The sequence below is a fragment of the Thamnophis sirtalis genome, unplaced genomic scaffold (assembly GCF_051295495.1).
Source record: "Thamnophis sirtalis isolate CommonGarterSnake01/CBP01778 unplaced genomic scaffold, rThaSir2_p1.2 scaffold_9, whole genome shotgun sequence".
NCBI lineage: Eukaryota > Metazoa > Chordata > Lepidosauria > Squamata > Natricidae > Thamnophis > Thamnophis sirtalis.
In genome coordinates, this window is record NW_028261389.1 from 51,359,146 (window position 1) to 51,366,972 (window position 7,827).

A 7,827-nucleotide genomic window follows, 5' to 3' on the forward strand; every position below is an offset into this window, starting at 1 on the left:
GAACGTTTTCTTTTGAACCAAAGCTCAGATTCGAAAAACAAACGTATATTAGTAGTGTCCTGAGTCGGGAATGCTAAAAAACCAACCCATTTTGAGATCTGATGTTTCCCTGGGGAGTTACCCCCAAGTATATCTTAGAATTTGCAGAAAAACTCAATTCAACCAGAACGTGTTACTTTTGAACCAAAGCTCAGATTCGAAAAACAAACGTATATTAGTAGTGTCCTGAGTCGGGAATGCTAAAAAACCAGCCAATTTTGTGATCTTATGTTTCCCTGGGGAGTTACACCCAAGTATATCTTAGAATTTGCAGAAAAACTCAATTGAACCAGAACGTGTAACTTTTGAACCAAAGCTCAGATTCGAAAAACAAACGTATATTAGTAGTGTCCTGAGTCGGGAATGCTAAAAAACCACTCCATTTTGTGATCTGATGTTTCCCTGGGGAGTTACACCCAAGTATATCTTAGAATTTGCAGAAAAACTCAATTCAACCAGAACGTGTTACTTTTGAACTAAAGCTCAGATTCGAAAAACAAACATATATTAGTAGTGTCCTGAGTCGGGAATGCTAAAAAACCAGCCCATTTTGTGATCTGATGTTTCCCTGGGGAGTTACACCCAAGTATATCTTAGAATTTGCAGAAAAACTCAATTGAACCAGAACGTGTAACTTTTGAACCAAAGATCAGATTCGAAAAACAAACGTATATTAGTAGTGTCCTGAGTCGGGAATGCTAAAAAACCACTCCATTTTGTGATCTGATGTTTCCCTGGGGAGTTACACCCAAGTATATCTTAGAATTTGCAGAAAAACTCAATTCAACCAGAACGTGTTACTTTTGAACTAAAGCTCAGATTCGAAAAACAAACATATATTAGTAGTGTCCTGAGTCGGGAATGCTAAAAAACCACTCCATTTTGTGATCTGATGTTTCCCTGGGGAGTTACACCCAAGTATATCGTAGAATTTGCAGAAAAACTCAATTGAACCAGAACGTGTAACTTTTGAACCAAAGCTCAGATTCGAAAAACAAACGTATATTAGTAGTGTCCTGAGTCGGGAATGCTAAAAAACCACTCCATTTTGTGATCTGATGTTTCCCTGGGGAGTTACACCCAAGTATATCTTAGAATTTGCAGAAAAACTCAATTCAACCAGAACGTGTTACTTTTGAACTAAAGCTCAGATTCGAAAAACAAACGTATATTACTAGTGTCCTGAGTGGGGAATGCTAAAAAACCAACCCATTTTGTGATCTGATGTTTCCCTGGGGAGTTACACCCAAGTATATCTTAGAATTTGCAGAAAAACTCAATTGAACCAGAACGTGTTAGTTTTGAACCAAAGCCCAGATTCGAAAAACAAACGTATATTAGTAGTGTCCTGAGTCGGGAATGCTAAAAAACCAACCCATTTTGAGATCTGATGTTTCCCTGGGGAGTTAAACCCAAGTATATCTTAGAATTTGCAGAAAAACTCAATTCAACCAGAACGTGTTACTTTTGAACCAAAGCTCAGATTCGAAAAACAAACGTATATAAGTAGAGTCCTGAGTCGGGAATGCTAAAAAACCAACCCATTTTGAGATCTGATGTTTCCCTGGGGAGTTACACCCAAGTATATCTTAGAATTTGCAGAAAAACTCAATTCAACCAGAACGTGTTACTTTTGAACCAAAGCTCAGATTCGAAAAACAAACGTATATTAGTAGTGTCCTGAGTCGGGATTGCTAAAAAACCAACCCATTTTGTGATCTGATGTTTCCCTGGGGAGTTACACCCAAGTATATCTTAGAATTTGCAGAAAAACTCAATTCAACCAGAACGTGTTACTTTTGAACCAAAGCTCAGATTCGAAAAACAAACGTATATAAGTAGAGTCCTGAGTCGGGAATGCTAAAAAACCAACCCATTTTGAGATCTGATGTTTCCCTGGGGAGTTACACCCAAGTATATCTTAGAATTTGCAGAAAAACTCAATTCAACCAGAACGTGTTACTTTTGAACCAAAGCTCAGATTCGAAAAACAAACGTATATTAGTAGTGTCCTGAGTCGGGATTGCTAAAAAACCAACCCATTTTGTGATCTGATGTTTCCCTGGGGAGTTACACCCAAGCATATCTTAGAATTTGCAGAAAAACTCAATTCAACCAGAACGTTTTCTTTTGAACCAAAGCTCAGATTCGAAAAACAAACGTATATTAGTAGTGTCCTGAGTCGGGAATGCTAAAAAACCAACCCATTTTGAGATCTGATGTTTCCCTGGGGAGTTACCCCCAAGTATATCTTAGAATTTGCAGAAAAACTCAATTCAACCAGAACGTGTTACTTTTGAACCAAAGCTCAGATTCGAAAAACAAACGTATATTAGTAGTGTCCTGAGTCGGGAATGCTAAAAAACCAGCCAATTTTGTGATCTTATGTTTCCCTGGGGAGTTACACCCAAGTATATCTTAGAATTTGCAGAAAAACTCAATTGAACCAGAACGTGTAACTTTTGAACCAAAGCTCAGATTCGAAAAACAAACGTATATTAGTAGTGTCCTGAGTCGGGAATGCTAAAAAACCACTCCATTTTGTGATCTGATGTTTCCCTGGGGAGTTACACCCAAGTATATCTTAGAATTTGCAGAAAAACTCAATTCAACCAGAACGTGTTACTTTTGAACTAAAGCTCAGATTCGAAAAACAAACATATATTAGTAGTGTCCTGAGTCGGGAATGCTAAAAAACCAGCCCATTTTGTGATCTGATGTTTCCCTGGGGAGTTACACCCAAGTATATCTTAGAATTTGCAGAAAAACTCAATTGAACCAGAACGTGTAACTTTTGAACCAAAGATCAGATTCGAAAAACAAACGTATATTAGTAGTGTCCTGAGTCGGGAATGCTAAAAAACCACTCCATTTTGTGATCTGATGTTTCCCTGGGGAGTTACACCCAAGTATATCTTAGAATTTGCAGAAAAACTCAATTCAACCAGAACGTGTTACTTTTGAACTAAAGCTCAGATTCGAAAAACAAACATATATTAGTAGTGTCCTGAGTCGGGAATGCTAAAAAACCACTCCATTTTGTGATCTGATGTTTCCCTGGGGAGTTACACCCAAGTATATCGTAGAATTTGCAGAAAAACTCAATTGAACCAGAACGTGTAACTTTTGAACCAAAGCTCAGATTCGAAAAACAAACGTATATTAGTAGTGTCCTGAGTCGGGAATGCTAAAAAACCACTCCATTTTGTGATCTGATGTTTCCCTGGGGAGTTACACCCAAGTATATCTTAGAATTTGCAGAAAAACTCAATTCAACCAGAACGTGTTACTTTTGAACTAAAGCTCAGATTCGAAAAACAAACGTATATTACTAGTGTCCTGAGTGGGGAATGCTAAAAAACCAACCCATTTTGTGATCTGATGTTTCCCTGGGGAGTTACACCCAAGTATATCTTAGAATTTGCAGAAAAACTCAATTGAACCAGAACGTGTTAGTTTTGAACCAAAGCCCAGATTCGAAAAACAAACGTATATTAGTAGTGTCCTGAGTCGGGAATGCTAAAAAACCAACCCATTTTGAGATCTGATGTTTCCCTGGGGAGTTAAACCCAAGTATATCTTAGAATTTGCAGAAAAACTCAATTCAACCAGAACGTGTTACTTTTGAACCAAAGCTCAGATTCGAAAAACAAACGTATATAAGTAGAGTCCTGAGTCGGGAATGCTAAAAAACCAACCCATTTTGAGATCTGATGTTTCCCTGGGGAGTTACACCCAAGTATATCTTAGAATTTGCAGAAAAACTCAATTCAACCAGAACGTGTTACTTTTGAACCAAAGCTCAGATTCGAAAAACAAACGTATATTAGTAGTGTCCTGAGTCGGGATTGCTAAAAAACCAACCCATTTTGTGATCTGATGTTTCCCTGGGGAGTTACACCCAAGCATATCTTAGAATTTGCAGAAAAACTCAATTCAACCAGAACGTTTTCTTTTGAACCAAAGCTCAGATTCGAAAAACAAACGTATATTAGTAGTGTCCTGAGTCGGGAATGCTAAAAAACCAACCCATTTTGAGATCTGATGTTTCCCTGGGGAGTTAAACCCAAGTATATCTTAGAATTTGCAGAAAAACTCAATTCAACCAAAACGTGTTACTTTTGAACCAAAGCTCAGATTCGAAAAACAAACATATATAAGTAGAGTCCTGAGTCGGGAATGCTAAAAAACCAACCCATTTTGAGATCTGATGTTTCCCTGGGGAGTTAAACCCAAGTATATCTTAGAATTTGCAGAAAAACTCAATTCAACCAGAACGTGTTACTTTTGAACCAAAGCTCAGATTCGAAAAACAAACGTATATTAGTAGTGTCCTCAGTCGGGATTGCTAAAAAACCAACCCATTTTGTGATCTGATGTTTCCCTGGGGAGTTACATCCAAGCATATCTTAGAATTTGCAGAAAAACTCAATTCAACCAGAACGTTTTCTTTTGAACCAAAGCTCAGATTCGAAAAACAAACGTATATTAGTAGTGTCCTGAGTCGGGAATGCTAAAAAACCAACCCATTTTGAGATCTGATGTTTCCCTGGGGAGTTACCCCCAAGTATATCTTAGAATTTGCAGAAAAACTCAATTCAACCAGAACGTGTTACTTTTGAACCAAAGCTCAGATTCGAAAAACAAACGTATATTAGTAGTGTCCTGAGTCGGGAATGCTAAAAAACCAGCCAATTTTGTGATCTTATGTTTCCCTGGGGAGTTACACCCAAGTATATCTTAGAATTTGCAGAAAAACTCAATTGAACCAGAACGTGTAACTTTTGAACCAAAGCTCAGATTCGAAAAACAAACGTATATTAGTAGTGTCCTGAGTCGGGAATGCTAAAAAACCACTCCATTTTGTGATCTGATGTTTCCCTGGGGAGTTACACCCAAGTATATCTTAGAATTTGCAGAAAAACTCAATTCAACCAGAACGTGTTACTTTTGAACTAAAGCTCAGATTCGAAAAACAAACATATATTAGTAGTGTCCTGAGTCGGGAATGCTAAAAAACCAGCCCATTTTGTGATCTGATGTTTCCCTGGGGAGTTACACCCAAGTATATCTTAGAATTTGCAGAAAAACTCAATTGAACCAGAACGTGTAACTTTTGAACCAAAGATCAGATTCGAAAAACAAACGTATATTAGTAGTGTCCTGAGTCGGGAATGCTAAAAAACCACTCCATTTTGTGATCTGATGTTTCCCTGGGGAGTTACACCCAAGTATATCTTAGAATTTGCAGAAAAACTCAATTCAACCAGAACGTGTTACTTTTGAACTAAAGCTCAGATTCGAAAAACAAACATATATTAGTAGTGTCCTGAGTCGGGAATGCTAAAAAACCACTCCATTTTGTGATCTGATGTTTCCCTGGGGAGTTACACCCAAGTATATCGTAGAATTTGCAGAAAAACTCAATTGAACCAGAACGTGTAACTTTTGAACCAAAGCTCAGATTCGAAAAACAAACGTATATTAGTAGTGTCCTGAGTCGGGAATGCTAAAAAACCACTCCATTTTGTGATCTGATGTTTCCCTGGGGAGTTACACCCAAGTATATCTTAGAATTTGCAGAAAAACTCAATTCAACCAGAACGTGTTACTTTTGAACTAAAGCTCAGATTCGAAAAACAAACATATATTAGTAGTGTCCTGAGTCGGGAATGCTAAAAAACCACTCCATTTTGTGATCTGATGTTTCCCTGGGGAGTTACACCCAAGTATATCGTAGAATTTGCAGAAAAACTCAATTGAACCAGAACGTGTAACTTTTGAACCAAAGCTCAGATTCGAAAAACAAACGTATATTAGTAGTGTCCTGAGTCGGGAATGCTAAAAAACCACTCCATTTTGTGATCTGATGTTTCCCTGGGGAGTTACACCCAAGTATATCTTAGAATTTGCAGAAAAACTCAATTCAACCAGAACGTGTTAGTTTTGAACCAAAGCCCAGATTCGAAAAACAAACGTATATTAGTAGTGTCCTGAGTCGGGAATGCTAAAAAACCAACCAATTTTGAGATCTGATGTTTCCCTGGGGAGTTAAACCCAAGTATATCTTAGAATTTGCAGAAAAACTCAATTCAACCAGAACGTGTTACTTTTGAACCAAAGCTCAGATTCGAAAAACAAACGTATATAAGTAGAGTCCTGAGTCGGGAATGCTAAAAAACCAACCCATTTTGAGATCTGATGTTTCCCTGGGGAGTTACACCCAAGTATATCTTAGAATTTGCAGAAAAACTCAATTCAACCAGAACGTGTTACTTTTGAACCAAAGCTCAGATTCGAAAAACAAACGTATATTAGTAGTGTCCTGAGTCCGGATTGCTAAAAAACCAACCCATTTTGTGATCTGATGTTTCCCTGGGGAGTTACACCCAAGCATATCTTAGAATTTGCAGAAAAACTCAATTCAACCAGAACGTTTTCTTTTGAACCAAAGCTCAGATTCGAAAAACAAACGTATATTAGTAGTGTCCTGAGTCGGGAATGCTAAAAAACCAACCCATTTTGAGATCTGATGTTTCCCTGGGGAGTTAAACCCAAGTATATCTTAGAATTTGCAGAAAAACTCAATTCAACCAAAACGTGTTACTTTTGAACCAAAGCTCAGATTCGAAAAACAAACATATATAAGTAGAGTCCTGAGTCGGGAATGCTAAAAAACCAACCCATTTTGAGATCTGATGTTTCCCTGGGGAGTTAAACCCAAGTATATCTTAGAATTTGCAGAAAAACTCAATTCAACCAGAACGTGTTACTTTGGAACCAAAGCTCAGATTCGAAAAACAAACGTATATTAGTAGTGTCCTCAGTCGGGATTGCTAAAAAACCAACCCATTTTGTGATCTGATGTTTCCCTGGGGAGTTACATCCAAGCATATCTTAGAATTTGCAGAAAAACTCAATTCAACCAGAACGTTTTCTTTTGAACCAAAGCTCAGATTCGAAAAACAAACGTATATTAGTAGTGTCCTGAGTCGGGAATGCTAAAAAACCAACCCATTTTGAGATCTGATGTTTCCCTGGGGAGTTACCCCCAAGTATATCTTAGAATTTGCAGAAAAACTCAATTCAACCAGAACGTGTTACTTTTGAACTAAAGCTCAGATTCGAAAAACAAACGTATATTAGTAGTGTCCTGAGTCGGGAATGCGAAAAAACCAGCCAATTTTGTGATCTGATGTTTCCCTGGGGAGTTACACCCAAGTATATCTTAGAATTTGCAGAAAAACTCAATTGAACCAGAACGTGTTACTTTTGAACCAAAGCTCAGATTTGAAAAACATACGTATATTAGTAGTGTCCTGAGTCGGGAATGCTAAAAAACCAACCCATTTTGTGATCTGATGTTTCCCTGGGGAGTTACACCCAAGTATATCTTAGAATTTGCAGAAAAACTCAATTCAACCAGAACGTGTAACTTTTGAACCAAAGCCCAGATTCGAAAAACAAACGTATATTAGTAGTGTCCTGAGTCGGGAATGCTAAAAAACCAACCCATTTTGAGATCTGATGTTTCCCTGGGGAGTTAAACCCAAGTATATCTTAGAATTTGCAGAAAAACTCAATTCAACCAGAACGTGTTACTTTTGAACCAAAGCTCAGATTCGAAAAACAAACGTATATTAGTAGTGTCCTGAGTCGGGATTGCTAAAAAACCAACCCATTTTGTGATCTGATGTTTCCCTGGGGAGTTACACCCAAGCATATCTTAGAATTTGCAGAAAAACTCAATTCAACCAGAACGTTTTCTTTTGAACCAAAGCTCAGATT